General features: G+C 37.9%; 1 long non-coding RNA gene and 2 pseudogenes across 3 annotated transcripts; 1 reads left to right on the top strand and 2 right to left on the bottom strand.

The window, feature by feature from the left end:
• Positions 1-777: 777 nt before the first annotated feature.
• On the top strand, positions 778-7,791 carry LOC148572778 (uncharacterized; annotated as a pseudogene). The gene is made up of 5 exons (XR_015905120.1): positions 778-1,141; positions 1,343-1,410; positions 6,165-6,416; positions 6,970-7,107; positions 7,385-7,791. The product of XR_015905120.1 is annotated as an uncharacterized LOC148572778 (transcript).
• Positions 7,792-8,454: 663 nt separating this feature from the next.
• On the bottom strand, positions 8,455-11,664 carry LOC148572779 (uncharacterized). Its single transcript, XR_015905327.1, has 2 exons — positions 10,841-11,664; positions 8,455-9,492 (listed from the first exon to the last, which is right to left on the bottom strand). It is a non-coding gene; the product is annotated as an uncharacterized LOC148572779 (long non-coding RNA).
• A 376-nt stretch (positions 11,665-12,040) lies between these two features.
• Positions 12,041-17,421, bottom strand: LOC107621311 (kinesin-like protein KIN-14R; annotated as a pseudogene). The gene is made up of 13 exons (XR_015905326.1): positions 17,280-17,421; positions 15,302-15,512; positions 14,803-14,891; positions 14,601-14,700; positions 14,408-14,492; positions 14,148-14,315; positions 13,764-14,036; positions 13,516-13,677; positions 13,182-13,397; positions 13,071-13,108; positions 12,810-12,973; positions 12,591-12,717; positions 12,041-12,475 (listed from the first exon to the last, which is right to left on the bottom strand). The product of XR_015905326.1 is annotated as a kinesin-like protein KIN-14R (transcript).
• Positions 17,422-18,150: the final 729 nt, after the last annotated feature.

The raw sequence follows: 18,150 nt of genomic DNA on the forward strand, positions 1-18,150 counted from the left end.
GAGAGCGTGGGTGGGTGTGTATCCGGTGTTAAGGAGGTTTCTTCTCGAGAGGGGTTAGAAAAGCCATCCAAGGTCTCTTTTAGAGATAAAGTTATTGGTGCAGAAAAGTCTAAGGTCTTTGCATTAGTAGGGTCTTTATCTGGGGATGGTATCGCGACGGTGACAGGTAAGCAGGGTGATTCTCGTCCACCAAGTGTAAGTTTTACCAAGGAGGCAAAGAGTTGTCTAGCTGAACCTTATAAGGAAGCCATCGTGATCAAGGTGCTGGATAAGCATTATGGCTACACGGCTCTCATGCATAAGTTTCGGATAGTATGGCGCATCAAAGGAGGGTTTGATTTGTTGGATGTGGGGTTTGGATATTTTTTGGTTAAATTTGATATTGCTGCGGATCGTGAGAAAGTCATTCTTGGTGGCCCGTGGTTGATAGATGGTCACTATGTTGCAGTAAAGTCATGGGATGTGGATTTTAGGCCATGCAAAAAATTCTTTGGATCAACGCTGGTATGGATTCGAGTCTCGGGACTTCCAATTTGGTGCTACCAGGAACAAGCAATGCTGCGAATTGCTTCTGCAATAGGAATTCCGGTGAAAGTAGATTTGGCTACTAAGCTTGCAGAAAGAGGAAAATATGTCCGAGCTTGTGTTCAAATTAATCTTGAGTTGCCTGTAATCAAACATATTATAGTGGAGGGTGTGACTTATGAAGTGGAGTACGAGAGTTTACAGTTGATTTGTGCTACTTGTGCACGGTATGGGCATGATAAATTGTTGTGCATGGAGAAGGAGTCCTTGGAAGGAAACGAAAATTCCTTTGGTGATGGAAAAAATAATGAAGCCCCGACATTAGTGCCACACAACAATCATGAGATTCAACAAGAGGCTAAATCAGAAGCTCGTGATTTGGGTGAGAAATTAGGAGTTGTTAAAGGGAAGGATGTAGTTACGGAATCATTGGCTCCTCACGTGCCTGATAGTCATGTTAATGAGGCATGCATAGATGATGGAGAGGGCTGGCAACAAGTGCTGCGTAAGGGAAAATTCACAATGGGCCAGTCATCAGGTTTGAAGGACCAAGATGGAAAGCAGCACAAGTTTGGTTCGAGAAGGGTTCCAAGGCCCAATTTGCATGGTGATGGAGGCAAATCAATTGGCATTAGGATGGGGAAGCGAGAAAAACATGAAATTGCGCCATCTCCATCGCGCAGAACTCCTGCACGTCGTGGAATTTCTCTACGGAAGCGTCCTCGGCCTTCCTCCTTGCAGAACTCGCCAGTTGATAAAAATGGTGGCACAACGGAGGAAACCTTAGTAGATGGAAGCATGGCAGGTGCAATGTCAGGAGGTCCAAAGGTGGCAATTATTGAGGATCAGAGTATGCCAATACCGCAGGACAAATCACCTATTGAGGTTGGTGATTCTGTTTAGAGTTTATGTTCTTATTTATTCTGTCCCTATTATTTATGGATAGTTTAAATATGATTGTTTGGAATATTAGGGGTGCTTCTAATAAGTTAGCCCGGGTGCATTGTAAGGAACTTGTTAGGAAATTTAGACCTGTTTTCTTTATTGTGGTTGAAACTCACTCCCCTTTTCAGCATTTAAAATTATTTTGGGAAAGGTTGGGATATCACTCTGTTGGTATAGTAGAAGCAGAAGGGCATAAGGGAGGTATTTGGTTTTTATCCTCTATGAAGGGTGTTTGTTGTAAGTTCATTGATGCTTTTGATCATGGTGTTACTGTTGAGGTTCACTTTGATAATTTAATTTGGAGGTGTAGTGGTATTTATGGCAGTCCTCAATTTAATAAAAGGGTTCTCCTTTGGGATTATCTTGTTGCACAATCCATGGTTTTTCAAGGACCTTGGATTGTTCTTGGTGATTTTAATGAAGTCAAATTTTCTCATGAATCTAAGGGCTGTCAATTTTCTCATCAAAGAGCCGACATGTTTGCTACTTCATTAGGGGATAGTGGTTTATTTGATTTGAAGACTATTGGGAGGCGGTTTTCTTGGTACAGGAGGGTGAAAAATTATGTTGACGTGGCAAAAAAGCTTGATCGAGTCTGTATAAATAGTAGTTGGTTATCTAGCTTTCCAGAGGCTTATGCAGAAGTTTTAAATAGGCTTCAGTCTGATCATTGCCCTATTCTGGTGCGTTGTAAAGGTCGTCCTCAGCCTAAAGGGAATCGACCTTTCCGATTTGTTGCTGCTTGGGCTACTCATCCTGGGTATAGGGATATTGTGAACCAATCATGGTGGTCTGGTAATAGAGGAATTCATGGCAAGCTTTCGGAAGTACAGAAGAATTTACTAGAGTTTAACTCGAAGGTATTTGGTAACATTTTTGTTAAGAAATGTGAATTAGAGCAGCAGATTAATTATTTACAAAAGCGTTTGGAAGTGGTGGATAGTATTTATTTGCGTCAGAAAGAGCAACAGTTGCTTGATGATTATAATAATACTCTATTGCAAGAAGAGCTCCTATGGTTCCAAAAGTCCAGAGAGCAGTGGGTAAGGTTCGGGGATAGGAATACAAGATTTTTTCATATTCAAACTCTTGCGCGAAGGAAGCATAATAAGATTCATGGCCTTTTTCTCAAGGATGGAGTGTGGGAAACTGATCCAGAGGTTCTGAGTCAAGAAGCAGAGTCTTTCTATAAAAGCTTATTCTGTCATTTAGAAGATGTTGATTTGGGTTGCCTTGGTGATGTGCCTCTTCCTTCTCTGAATGAGGAAGCTTGCAATAACCTTACGGCACCAGTTACTATGGAGGAAGTCAAAGCAGCTGTTTTTCACATGAACTCTTTTAAAGCTCCGGGTCCTGATGGGTTTCAAGCTTTCTTCTTCAAAGAATATTGGGAGATCATTGGTCTTGATGTTTGGAAGATGGTTAAGCAGGCATTCTCCGGTGTTCCTCTTAATCCGAGAATGTTGGAGACTTTACTGGTTCTCATTCCAAAGGTTGAATCACCGGTATCTATGAAAGATTTCAGGCCGATTAGTCTCTGCAATGTAGTTTACAAGATCATCACGAAGGTCCTTGTTAATAGGCTTCGTCCTCATCTTGCGGAGATTGTTGGCCCGCTTCAAGGAGGATTTATTCCGGGACGAGGAACTCCTGACAACATCATTATTGCTCAAGAAGTCCTCCACTTTATGAAGAAGACTAAATCAAAGAAAGGCACACTGGCCTTTAAGATTGATCTAGAGAAAGCTTATGACAGAGTTGACTGGAGGTTTTTAGCTCATACCCTTAAAAGCTTTGGTTTTCCTATTCCTACACTTAATTTGATTATGAATTGTGTCACTGCTTCTTCCTTATCTATTCTTTGGAATGGGAGTCGTCTAAATGGCTTTACTCCTAGCCGAGGTCTTAGACAAGGAGACCCTATGTCACCCTATCTTTTTGTGTTGTGTATGGAGCGATTGGCATGCTTTATTAGTCATCAGGTTGATTTGGGCTTGTGGGAGCCGGTTGCTATTTCTAGAGGGGGACCAAGAATATCCCACTTAATGTTTGCAGATGACTTGCTTCTGTTCTGTAAAGCTACAAAGAGACAAGTGCAAAATGTGATGTTGATTTTAGAGACTTTTTGTAAAGCATCTAGGATGAAGATTAATGTCGAGAAGTCTAAAGCGCTTTGCTCCAAGAATGTCTCTGCAACAAGGAAAGAGGTTTTCACTGGGGTATCCTCTATCAGATTTGTCCAGGACTTGGGCAAGTATCTTGGAGTTACCCTTAGCCATTCTAGGGTGACTCGTTCAGCTTTCAATGGTGTCCTGGATAAGATTCGGAGTAAGCTAGCAGACTGGAAAGGAAGTTTACTCAATCGGGCTGGTAGGCTCTGCTTGGTTAATTCTGTTGCTGCTGCTATTCCCACGTACCAGATGCAGGTCTCTATTTTTCCCAAAGGAATCATTAGTAAATTGGAGTCTATGATGAGGAATTTTCTTTGGAAAGGACAAGTTGATGGAAGAGGATTGAATCTTGTTAGTTGGAAGGTACTGGTTACTCTAAAAAAATATGGAGGTTTGGGGATTAGAGATCCTTATTGTGTAAATATTGCTCTTCTTGGAAAGCTAGTTTGGACTTTTTTCCAGCAGGCAAACAAGCTATGGGTCCAATTGTTGGATGCCAAATATCGATCATCTCTATATGACTATTTTAGTTATCCTAAGAACAAGGACTCTCCCATTTGGAGGTGTCTTTGCAAGGCTTGGGAAGTGTTGAAGGATGAGTTTGCTTGGTGTATTGGAGATTTGAACCAGAATTTTTGGTTTTCTAGCTGGAGGAGAGAAGGACGGTTATCTAATGAGATGGATTATGTTCATATTTCTGATTCGAATCTCCGGATACAGGATATTTGGTCGGTTGGTAGGTGGCATTTGGATACTCTTTATTCTCCTTTATCTCAAAATCTGAAAGATAATATTCTCTCTTACAATCCAGATGAACAAGCAGGTCCGAAAGTGGGTTGGTATTGGAGTGGGTCTGCTGCCAAAGTCTATGACTCACGCAATGATTACTTGTGGTTGTGTAAGCAGCTGTTTGGTTGGGAGGAGCGGGAGAATTGGCTTTGGCTTTGGCGTCAGCTTGTTCCGGAAAAGCATAAGTTTTTGGCTTGGTTGTGTCTTAAGGAGGCTCTTCCTACTGCAAGTTTTCGCTTTAGAAGAGGGATGTCGTCACCGGATAGGTGTCCAAGATGTCTTTCTAGCCAGGAATCGGTTTTACATTGTATTCGGGATTGTCCAAAAGCTCAGCTTGTCTGGCATAGGTTGGATATTTCTTGTCATCCTTTGGATTTGAAGAACTGGTTCTTGTATCATAGCAGAGAGCATCCGTTCAAGTTCTTTTCGGGACTTTGGTGGATATGGCGAGCAAGGAATAATGACATCTTTAATCCCCATGAAACTTGGCCTCCGGAAAAAGTGATTTGTCTGGCATTAACTTCAGAAAAGGAGCTTAAGAATATTTTTGAATTACAACGTATGTCCCTTCCCTCTACTCTAAATGGTTTTTGGAATCCCCCATCTATTGGTACTTTTAAGATTAATTGTGATGCTAGTTATTTTGGTTCGGGTGATAGTGTTGGTTTTGCTTGTGTTATTAGAGATTGTAATGGGAGCTGGCAAAGGGGGTGTTTGGGAATGATTGAGAGTAATAGTATTCTTCAAGGAGAATTGTTTGCTATTTGGAGAGGATATCTCTTAGCTTGGGATGTGGGTCAACGAGACATTATTTGTGAGACGGATTGTGTGGAAGCATTTAATCTTGTTACTCAAGATGCTTTTGGGTTTATTGATCCACTGGTGCTCAAAATAAGAGATATCATGCATTAGAATTGGCGGGTTGACTTTCGTTTGATTATGAGAGATGCAAATACGGTGGCAGATACTATGGCAAAGATGGCGATGAAGTTACAACTTTCGCATGTGGAGCTACTTTCACCTTGGGAGGAGTTTAAGAGTAGTCTTGAACGAGACTGTCCCTCTATTTAGGCAGTTCCTTGTTTTATTTGTTTTGTTTTTCTTTGTTTAATTTATTTCAGTTACAAAAAAAAATACCATTTTTGACAAATTTAAATTAAATTAAAGATGAATTTTCTGTATCATATATATGAATATAGATTTTAGGTGATTGCTACGGTACCATAATAAATTCATACGTACCGATACTTTTAAAATATGAACAAATAACAATAAAACATGTGGAATTTATTTTCCATGTCAGCATTTAATTTTTTCTTTTTTAAATATATAGTATATCACAACTTTTACTAAAATACCCTTTTAATTAAATAAAAATAAAAAATATTTATTTATTTAATTTTATAAAAAAATTTAAACATTCTTTCTTTATTTGATTAGACAAAAATACCCTTTTAAATTAATCAAATTTTAGAATTCAATTAATCCTAATTTTATAATTTCAAATAATTGAAACAACAAAAAAAAAAACATATTAAAAAAACAAAAAATTAAAAATTGTTCTTCGTCTTCTCCAATTCTTTTGAGTCTTGATCATTCTTGCTCCTCTAAAGAAAAGCAGTTAAAGACCCAAACTAAATCGACAAAATCTTAGCCCTAGGTTTTTTGTAGCCGCTGTCTCCAGGTTCTCAGCGCTTCCGCTTCTTCCTCTTCCCCTGTCCGGAACCCAGGTAGCTCGGCACGTCGTCCCCATCCTCGCTGGCTTCTCTGTTCGTGGCTTGGAGCAGTTCGCCGTCGGATCACCGCTTGCCGTCGTCTCTACTCTCGCCGTCGTCTCTACTCTCGCCGTCGGATCACCGCTTGCCGTCGTGGCAAACCTACGTCGATGACCACCTTCTCTGCGAAATTGAAGGCAACCACCTCTCCTCCGCCGCAATCGTCGGCCAAGACGGCAGTGTTTGGGCTCAGAGCTCTAATTTCCCTCAGGTTATCTTTAATACTTCTCAATTTCTCTCTCCAAAACTCTCCTTCTTTCTTAGTGCTTTGTTTTCCAGATTCATCTGTTCTTTTTTTTTTCCCGTTAATTTTCCTCCGATTTATCAGATTTGATTTGCATGTGACATACTAACATATCCTATGGTTTTGGTGTTAATTTGATACATTCGCGCTTTAACCATAGCTGTTTAGTTTTATCAACTGGAGCTAATTGATTAATTTTTCAGATTCTTAATGTTTCACTTGTTAAGTGCAATTTATGCTATAAATTAAAGCTTGGAGAGAGTCATTAGGAATGACTTGGAGTTTGGACTGTGTGATTATCTGATATGAGATGCATTCCTTTTTATTAGTATGTAACATCATAAGATCAATCATACACTCGTTATTGTTATATATGAAATCGGATATTCACATCACTTGTGCAAGTAACATGTGGCTGGGGATTTCAAGTGTGTTTGGTTCATAGCATAAGTCAAGTGATCCTTGCAATCTGAAATAGTTTTAGTTGATCTGTTCTTGATTGGTCTTTTGTGTTGTGCAGTTCAAGCCTGAGGAAATTACTGCTATCATGAACGACTTTGCTGAGCCTTGACCGCTTGCCCCCACCGGGTTGTACCTCGATGGCACCAAATATATGGTTATACAAGGTGAACCCGGCGCTGTCATTCGAGGGAAGAAGGTACTGACTGTTTCTAATTATAGCTTGAATTTTGATTGCACAAGTTCATCAAAGAAAATACAACAATCTATGATAATGTGAATCTGCTAATCTGATTGAGTAAATTTATGATGTAATCATGGATTCAAATTGTGGTATGTGACTGCTTTAGGCCATAGCTCACAATGAATCAGCATCAGCGTAAAACTCATTGCTGCACCATGTCCATACCGTTGTTACCTTGATGCTGGTTTTTGGCCATTGGTTGTTAAAATCTCAGCTTGTCCTTGTCATGCAGGGTCCTGGTGGTGTTACCATTAAGAAGACGAATCAGGCGTTGATTATCGGAATCTACGATGAGCCGATGACTCCAGGGCAGTGCAACATGATTGTTGAAAGGCTGGGTGATTATCTCATTGATACGGGTCTTTAAGTCCTCTTTGTTATTTCATGTTATCTGCTTGCTTATTTCACTGGCTCCTATACAAGGCTTCGCATCGATTTGCCAAGAGAATGCTCGATTGTAGTGTAATAATATTAATTAATGGTTATTCAAAGTCATGGGATCTGCGTCTAGGGAAGAAGTTATGGTGCTTGAGAAGTGAATGATAACTATAATCTCTGTTGTACTTTTTAGCAGGTATCTGTATACATTTTACAAGTGGTTTTAATGCTATGGGCATAGATTGGCATAACTTTCTAAAACCTTATATCTCCCATGCTTTTTCTTCTCAATTTTATCTATGCCCAAGGAATTTAATGTTATTATCATCACTGATTAACGTTTCTGTTAGCATCATAGTATATTTCCTTTTACTCTTGGAAGAAATGTTACACCTAATAGTTCTCATCAATTTTGAGATTTCTAAACTGTGTTCTTGGGGTGTCAAATTATGAGTGGAGAAAATGGAAAGGGATAGAAAATAGGGACTAAGAATCTCAATCCATTGGCTATGGACTTTTGATTAAAGTCTTATGTATGCATTGTGTCTCCATTTAAAATTTGACACATGCATAAATTTCGTCCCCGTTTTCGCCAAGAATTTGGCACTCAGAAACAAATAGGATAGAAACAAATATTTGACTATCCACAAGTACCAAAATATTCATGGCTTGATGCGCACAAGTTTTCTTTAACCTCAAGAACCAGATGAACTTTTTATTAAACAGGGTTCAAATAAAATGTTCCCCTTAGGCCTTAACAACATAATTTATTTTTTAATTCCCTTGTATTTCTTGTGCGTCTTACGATCCAATAATTTCCTTTGTTGAGTTTACGAAAATATACAACATAAAAGTTCACAAGGGACAATCCACATAGTACATTCTTTTAGAGACAAACAATCCCGAACATGATACTACTCATCACCATAAAAGAGGGTAAGAAATCTTTGAATATGTAGTGATACAAGTATATGTTTTCTGACGAGTTGGCATGTATAGATGGGGGAACCCCACTCTGCATAAAGTAGAAAATTGGAAATAAACCAACTATACTTACAACATTTTTTGTATAAACTATTCACAAACCAATGACAATGCAAACTAACAAAATACAAATCCAGAAACGACCCAAAAAGTACATACCAATTCTCCACGCTGGTCTAAAGCTTCAAGATAACAGGTATATCTAAATCCATACCAATTCTCCACGCTGGTCTAAAGCTTCAAGATAACAGGTATATCTAAATCCTATTTGTTGAGGAAATAGCTGACAGAAAGAATAATCTCTCTTATTATAGAAGACGGTTGGATAACACTATTGCTGCTTATAGTATCTACCTTGATGAGGTGGAGGGTATGGAGATGGAACGGTATATGGAGGCCTGGGAACAGAACCAGGTTGCTGAGCCGGCGCATTATAGTATGGACCACGCCATCTAGGATATGCAGGTTGGCCATACTCTGCTGGTGCCTGCTGATGAACCTGATGGGGTTGGTATGGAGCGGCAGAGGTTGGTGGAATGTGGTATGGAGGTGGAGGCTGATGCGCTGCTGAACCATATGAGGGAGGGGGATGTCCGTAAGAAGAAACCGGAGGCTGCTCAGGTGGTTGATAATAAGGTGTTTGGGGATAGGATCTGTTTGTTGTGTACTGGGTCTTTGGTTTTGGCTTCCAACTGGTGGGTAGCTACTACTAAAAGCACCTGAGTTTTTATTTTGGATGACCGTAGCAAACACCTTATTTAATTTGTTACTAACTAAGTTCAATATATATTCATCTCATACCAAATCCATTATTCTATAAGTAACGTTTCATGTATTCATGAACAGTAGTGTACTTCACTTCGGGATAGAGCTCACAAGCTTCAACTCCACCATCTCCTATCTCAAAATTTGCAAGACACCCTTCAATGCAAACATGGTAGTAATGCACCATTGCCACTTGTTCTGCATATGATTTTCCTGCATGTTTCAAAATTAATAATGTAATTAACAACTTTGAGTTCCTTTTCTAGTGTTATTTTCACTATTATTAGATATATGTGTATCTAACATTCTCACCTTTCATGGAACTCAAAAATTGCTCAGCAGAAATTGAAGATTTCTTCAACTCTTTCTCAATCAACTTTTTCTAAGTTTGTACAATTTCTAACGGCGATAATATGTTTTTAGGTGGCCTTATATAAACTGTTTTGTTCAAAGTTTTAGTATTATCTATGGTCTTAATAGTATACTTGGCTATGTCATCTTCATCCACAATAATAGCTGTCGAATTTGAGAGACATAATATATTATTAATTATATAATTAATCAAATGGTATATGCTACTTAATTAGACATATGTATGTTCAACTAACTTCAATAGTAATATTAATATAATAACAACATCAACTAAATTTTGTATGTCCAAGATGCATGATAATAACATGAATCATGAAATTTCAGTGTTCTATCATAAAATTATAGGGTTAATCAATTTTTGTATCTGTAAAATTGTAATTTGTAATTATTTTGGTTTATATAATTTTTTTCTTAAATATTTGAATTTAATTTAATCCTTTATGTTAGAAAAAAATTGAAAGTAATTAAATTATAATATATCTCATTTTATCACATTATCATTTAGCATGATTCTGAGAACTAAATCGAATTGGTTGATTCAATTCGATTAATTGAAAACTGACTACTAGTAGTTAGATTTAAGATAATAAAAATTTTGTCAATAAATTAGTCAAAAATTGAAAAAATAGTTAAAAAACAGTTGATAGATCGAATCAGTATAATTTTTTAGTGATTAATTGTTTTAAAATAATAAATCACAAAAAATTAATTTTTGAAAAATTATATATTTTATATAAATATATTATTTTATTATATCCGATTTAATGTCAGTTGAACTTTTAAACAACTAATTTTATTAGTTTAATGATCGGTTCAATTTTTAAAATCTTGTTATTTAGTAATAGTAAAAACTCAACTATATTACATGTATATCAAAAATTATTTACCAAATAAGTCATTTATATAAAATATATATTAAAATATAAAATATATTAAAAAACAGTTAAAAATAATAATTAATTTAATTACTATTTTTTATGTGCACATACATAGCTTTGTAGATAAAAATTGACAGAAACTTCTTAAATTTTATAAAGTCGAAAACATGAAAGGTAAATTCTAAGCAAGAAAATAGAAAAAAAAAAGACAAAATTTACCATATTTAATCTTAAATAATTTGTTATGAAAACAATTAGGTAATAACTCAAGCTAAGTATATATATAAGAAGATGCATAGTTTAGTAATTACCCTTGACATTGCCGTCTCCATAGAAGACCACAGAATCCCTTGAAGGCATTAGGGGTGTTTGCGGTGCGGTTTGGTTCGGTTTTAAGAGAAAAAGTCATCCGATCCGAACGCTTAATTTATGTGCGGTGCGGTTTGAATTGGATGAACCATTTTTTTAAAATCCGATCCAATTACAAGCGGTTTGGATCGGTTTAGATTTGCAATTTTTTGAATAAAAAGAATTAAATACATATAACAAGTCTTAACATCAAAAATAATTTATTATTTCATGGTTATATGCGATAATGTTTTCTTTCTTGCTTTTACACTTTGGTATAGCTTGAAGAACTTGAAAGTCAGATTGAGTTGAAGACATCCATGCAAAACCAGTCAAAAAAACAAATTTCTCAGTTGTCGGAGAAATTTGTAAAAAAAGAAGAAACCTGCAAAAAGCAGGAAGAAAATGTATTTTTCCTACAAATTTAGTTTCTGTTGAATATATGTTACACTGGAATTTATTGTCACTTATTACTCAGCATTCTCTCTCCCGGGTATGTAACGATTTTTATGTTCATTATTCAGATGAAGGAGCTCGAGAAAAAAAAGAGCAGGAACAGAGCTCAGCTATGCTTCGTCAGCAGGTAACTTTTTATGTTCTTGCATGAATTGTACTTTTGCAAATTGTTATATTATATAACACGGACTTTATTTTGTTGCAGATGAAGGAACAAGAGTGGCAAAGAAAGGCCACAGTCGACGCGGCCCAGGAGCTTGACATGCTCTGGACCCGCTCAAAGGCTGTGGTCATGGATGCCACGAACAACTGCTCCTCTTTACAGCAGAAGTTCCTGGACCTCGCATCGGAGATATTCGCCATGCAACTCTCTATCTCCGAAGTCAACCAGTCAATTGCAATTGGTGAGAAGAGTTCGGATTCCCCTTGTCAAAGGGATCTGAATTCAGTGGAGCTAGTGACTCCAGTGGAGCTAGTGATGGGCAATCTTTTGCAACTGCAGAAGCTAGCTTGGGCAGTTACATCTAGAGGAAAAGGACGAGGACGAGGACCAGGAAGACCTCCAAAGCGAACTAGCGGATTGTAAATACCTAGTGGCTCTGGAGGTCTTCCTGGTCCTCGTCCTCGTCCTTTTTCTCTAGATGTAACTGCCCTGCCTTGGGTAGTAGCTTGCAGCACTCGAACAGGAGTTGAGAAGCTAGCTTCTGCAGTTGCAAAAGATTGCCCATCACTAGCTCCACTGGAGTCACTAGCTCCACTGGATTCAGATCCCTTTGACAAGGGGAATCCGAACTCTTCTCACCAATTGTAATTGACTGGTTGACTTCGGAGATAGAGAGTTGCATGGCTAATACCTCCGATGCGAGGTCCAGGAACTTCTGCTGTAAAGAGGAGCAGTTGTTCGTGGCATCCATGACCACAGCCTTTGAGCGGGCCCAGAGCATGTCAAGCTCCTGGGCCGCGTCGGCTGTGGCCTTTCTTTGCCACTCTTGTTCCTTCATCTGCAACAAAATAAAGTTCGTGTTATATAATATAACAATTTGCAAAAGTACAATTCATGCAAGAACATAAAAAGTTACCTGCTGACGAAGCATAGCTGAGCTCTGTTACTGCTCTTTAAGCTTTTTCTCGAGCTCCTTCATCTGAATAATGAACATAAAAATCCTTACATACCCGGGAGAGAATGCTGAGTAATAAGTGACAATAAATTCCAGTGTAACATATATTCAACAGAAACTAAATTTGTAGGAAAAATACCTTTTTCTTTCTGCTTTCTGCAGGTTTCTTCTTTTATTTTCAATTTCTCCGACAACTGAGAAATTTGTTTTTCTGACTGGTTTTGCATAGATGTCTTCAACTCAATCTGACCTTCAAGTTCTTCAAGCTATACCAAAGTGTAAAAGCAAGAAAGAAAACATTATCTGCATATAACCATGAAATAATAAATTATTTTTGAGGTATTACACCAGAACTTACCATTGCTTTTGTCTTTTGAAGTTCACTTGTGTCAACTTGCATCTTACCGGAACCTAACACAACACCCCTCACTCTAGTTGCGAAATTAAGTGAGCTAAGGGTTTCATCTAAGTCCTTGTCCGATGGACTGATTTGCTGGAACATCAAAGTTTTAGAGTCACCCCCTAAATATGTTAGGGAAGAGCATTATCAATATATGCCTGAAGAAGCTGGGTGTTCTCATATGCACATAAAAAACAAAATGAAAAGAAGTAGACATACCTAAAGAGTCTTCAAGTAAATGTGTCAATTTTGAGTTCCTGAAACTCCCAGAAGAAAATATCACTAAATATTTATTAAGAATAGTGAAAGGTAAGGATAATGGTGTTATACCTATAGGGAATGTGCCTACTCTTCGCTGCTAAAGCAGATATAACAGTGCCAAGAGCCGAAAGAGATAGGTTGATATTTTGTGTTTCCTTAAGCCGCTCCCCTTGCACATCTGTCTTTGCAAGTCTCTCACTACCCGCCAAATCCACAAGCCGAAGCTTACTCTTGGTACACTCACCATTCAGCAAATTTTTAGCCATTACCATTATACAAAGTATGCTGGAAAAGGAAGTAAGAAACAAGCAATCATTACAAGTATTCAAAGAAGAAATTTCATTTTGATGAAGAGAAGACATATATACTAGAGAACTTCTTATAGAATGCAAAAGCTTGGTACCAGTGAGATCTACTACTATGCTTATTAACAGTATTACTTTCCACTGCTCTAGCTTTGCATCCAGCTTGCAGTACATCCCAGGCCTCCTTAACATTTTCAACTTTAGCTTCTACGACACCAGGAATGTAATGAGATCCTTTAGAGCCTTGTTTTATCTCCAACCTGAACACCAATTCAGGAGAAACAGTTATCAATGTTATGGCAGTTTATCATACTTGCACAGCATTATTATAGAGCAGTTAATTTACCTTTTTGTTGTTGATCCTGTAGCCAATAGGTCTCTGATTTGTTCATTATAAACCTCAAGTACACTAACAGATATGTCATAAGAAAATGTATCACTCCTTTTTTTCTCAGGTCGAACAAGAGCTCAAGAGTCCTATAATTTACTCCTCTATTCAGCTCTGTTCCCTCCATGGTAAATGTCTTTCCTGCTCCTGTTGGCCCATAAGCAAATATGCATACATTGTAGCCGTCCAACACAGATGTTACCATTGATGAGGCATCAGCAAAAACATCAACTGTAGAAACAAAGCAACACTGTCCATTTACGAACCACCGAATTCCAGATCTTGCACAATAAAATAAAATATATAAAATAGTACTAATAAAATAAAGCTTTATATGTATACCTTGATCATCTTTTGGTGTATAAACTCTGTCAAATCTGTATTGTTTTTTTGGCATACTAGTTGTCAAAATTCCATCCTTTGCTGCACCAAAATCCAAAACTGTAGTACAGCCAGCGGAGATCTCGTCCTTATTTAAGGGACGGCAACGGCAGAAAACCCTAATGTTCCCTGATATTCTTAACAGAAATGCGTTAGTGCCTTTGGCTTAGAATACTCTTCAAATCAAAACAACTTTTGCTTATAGAACATGTAAGATGTACCTTTAGACTCTTGAAGTTCACTGAAGAGCTTTTTTCTCTGTCATCTCTTCATTGTACTTCACTTTGAGATCTTCACACTGCTTAACTGCAAAAAGTTTAGTCCCTTAAGTATTTTTGTAATATTTCAAAACCAAAAAAGTTAAGTGCAACTCAACTCTTGAATAAAGAGAACAAGTGTATTACTCAAGCATACCCAATTCCTGAATTGCAAATACCATCTTATTTAATTCTGGGATTGAATCAACGCATTCATGCGCTTCAAGAGAAAGTTGACAATAATCACTCTTCATCAACTGCAGGGCAAATTAGGTGCATGTACACTTAGAATGCAATTCTGATCATGATAAAAATAATCTCTCTTAAATATAAATGTTTCCTAGATTTTCATAACTTACCTTTACTTTCTCCTGTAAATTGCTAATTGCTTCTGTCCATTTCTTCTTATCAACTTCATACCAGCTAGAAATGCTTCCCACAGTTTGATCTACAAGGACAATGAAAATAAAATTAGGAAATGCTACCAAGAAGCCCAAAGCACTTCAACGATATACAAGTACTTTAACAACCAGTATCAAGATAACTGAGAAAAAACACCAATGGAACAGTGAGCTCTCCCAACTTAGTGTATCACATCATGGAAATAAGAGAAAATAACATTGGCAGAGGGATTCCAATTTCTCAATGCCCTCCCTCACCCTCACTCACTCCCTTAAATACCCACTCTTACACCCTCGCTCTCTCACGCCCACTATTTTAAAACCATGAGCTATCCATGGATGAAAAAAAAAGGCCCAGATCCTCATGTTCCTACATATTCATGTGAATTAATCCCATTAACCAAGTTAAATAAATTTCATAGACTCCAATATAAGAAAATCAATACAATTCATATACCATTAGTTAGGAATTTTAATTTGAAATGATCAAAGGTCATATCCATTGCTTGCAGTTGCTCCATCGTTGCAGATAGTGACCTACACTCCTGATGGATTTTTTTGTTGAGAAGCTCATATTGCATGTCCATTTTATTTATTTTGTCCATCTGAATAAGAAAGCTCACTGTAACACCCTCACTATCAGAAGTCACGCTTCCGGCTGCGCTACTCTGATAGAAAGAAGTATTACGACTACTTTACATACTAAATACTAAAATAGGAGCCTGTGACTTGACACTATATCGCTGATTTTTTTGAAAACCAGAAATAAAAACTTTATCTTAAGAAAAATACAAGCAGGCATAGATTCATATACAAGACTCCTTACATAATAATTCAATATAATATACATATAAAACATACAAATCATATCCCTCTTGCAAACTTGTAATAACAAAAACGAGGGAAGAAAATAATCTAATTGATACAACAACATATAAACCAAACACAGTATAATTCTTCTTAATGCTTCTTCATCCGGTTTCTGAAAAGGTAAAGCTGTAGGGGGTGAGAACCTAACCACACAGTCTCACCACGGAATTTCAAAGTTGTCATAAAAAGATATTTTATAAGAAAACTATTTTCAAGCTCAGTGATTATCATTGCCTTATGAATCTTTTAAAAACCAATAGGTAATCGTTCAAAACCTTTTCAAAGAAACAATGTTTATTCTTTCAGAAATCTGAAACTTTTCCTTTCTTAAAAGAAAATCTCAATCAGAAACCAACCATACAATCAAACAACACAATCATTAATTCAGCACCAAAATTCATTCTCAAATTAGCACGCCAGGACAAACACAGGCAAGACAGACAAGGAAAGCACAAGTATGTAGCAGTTACAGCAAATAGTTCAAGTAGCAGTTAAGAACAGTTTAGCAATTAGGCAAACCAAAACAAGTTCAAACTCAAGCAAAGCATACAAATGCATATGATGCATGCCTGTCCTATGGCTGATGAGGCTCATCTGTCGGTTATCCAGCCAACCCGACAAGTATGAATTGTCCTTAGACTGTCCCCCGACGTGCATCCCCAAGAGTCTATGCATAGTTTTTCTCAAATAATCAATATTGCTCAATGGGGGTAAACATTCCCGGAAATTTATATAGTGCCTGGTCACACTTACGTCGTAGGGTCAACAGAGTATCGAGTTTTCAACCTGGTACACGTGGTGGCAAGCCACGGCACTTAATCCAGGGAACTTCGTATCTCAGATATTTCAAATTCATAAGCCATATGAATAATTCAAAGATCATATCTCAACATTCTCAACATTCATAATCATTCATTAATCCAAATCTCATTTCCAAATTCATTCAAAAACCATATTTCAGAGAAAATTCTCAATCATCCTTCTTTCCATTCCGTTCACTAATAATTCTCAATCCAAAACATAACTCTTCCTTTGATAAATGAGATAGTTTTAAATCATATAATACTTAAAACCTTTTTAAAATAACTACTTTCAATGAAACTTCTAATTTTATAAAATTTTGGCAACATCTCAGATACTGCCACCCTTTTCGGGTCCCATCCAAACATTTCTCAAACCATTTCCAAATCTCAATCACTTTCCAAAATTCAACCAATTCCAGTATCAAATATTTTAAAACCAGACCAATTCCAATAATAAAACTCTTTTTAAAGTCAAACCAACTCAAGTATTAAATCATTTATAAAATCAGACCGACTCAAAATCAAACCGCTTTAACTTCAAACCAAAAAAAACCATTTTTCCTAATAATCAAGTAAATAACTTTTCAAATCCACTTCTTATCAACAACCGTACTTCAGTCAAGCAATCAAGCACCCAATAATCCAGTCCAACAAACCATCACATCTACAAGACAAATATAATCACAGAAATATATCTTTTTGCATCAATATCTATTTATCACAACTCTGTAATGTAAAATAGATTTTAAGAAAAACCCCTACCTCAACTCGTCGAAACTCTCAAAATCAAAACGCATCAACCCATTTTTCCTCGACCAGCGACAGCTGCAGCTGCAACCTCAGCTTTATCCACTATCAGTAGCAGCAACCGAAACTCTAAGCGCGACACGCAACAACCGGAACTCGATCCTACGTTACCAACATCTCAGAATCTTTATCAAATTCATAACAGAGCAGACATACACTAGCGGTGAAGGTTTTGGAAAAGATATGCTTACTGGAATAAAGGAGAAACATGGAGACGAAGCAACGGCAGCAGCTCCGACACTTAGAAGAACAAGACTCAGCATAAACGAACCACAGTCGGAACCCAAACTGGAGTGGGCTAGGGTATGGCAGCTGTAGGGACGTCCTCCAGCGACTGCAGCAGCGGTTTTCTAGCGCTGTTCGGTGAGGCAGAACAGCGGTGGTAACTTCCACCGTCGTTATCTCCTCTCTTCCGGCGACAAGCTCCTGCGGTAAGGATGGTCGAGCTCCCTTCCAGTGACGGCAACGACGTTACTTTCTTCCTCTTTGCCTCGTTTGACGGTGACGGCGCGGCTGGGGTTCGGTGGCGGTGATTTCTTCGACAGCGGCTACGAGATGCGGCTTCTCGATAGTGTCTCTCTTTGGCTCCCACAAGCGACAGTGACACGCGGTGGCCTCGACTATGGTGGCAAGGAGCACGGCGGCACGAGGACGAACGGCGAGGCAAGCTTGACGGCAGGACATGGCGCAGTGGCGGCGCGGGCTGGAAGCGGTCTGGCGGCGCGGACAGCTCCCCCCTTTCCCGGCGTTCTCCCTCTCTCGGATCCTCCCCCTTCTCTCGCAACCCTCACTCTCCTTTCTTTCTTTTCTTCTTTCTTTCACTGAA

The sequence above is a fragment of the Arachis ipaensis genome, chromosome B2 (assembly GCF_059453495.1).
Source record: "Arachis ipaensis isolate K30076 ecotype BB chromosome B2, ASM5945349v1, whole genome shotgun sequence".
Taxonomy (NCBI): domain Eukaryota; kingdom Viridiplantae; phylum Streptophyta; class Magnoliopsida; order Fabales; family Fabaceae; genus Arachis; species Arachis ipaensis.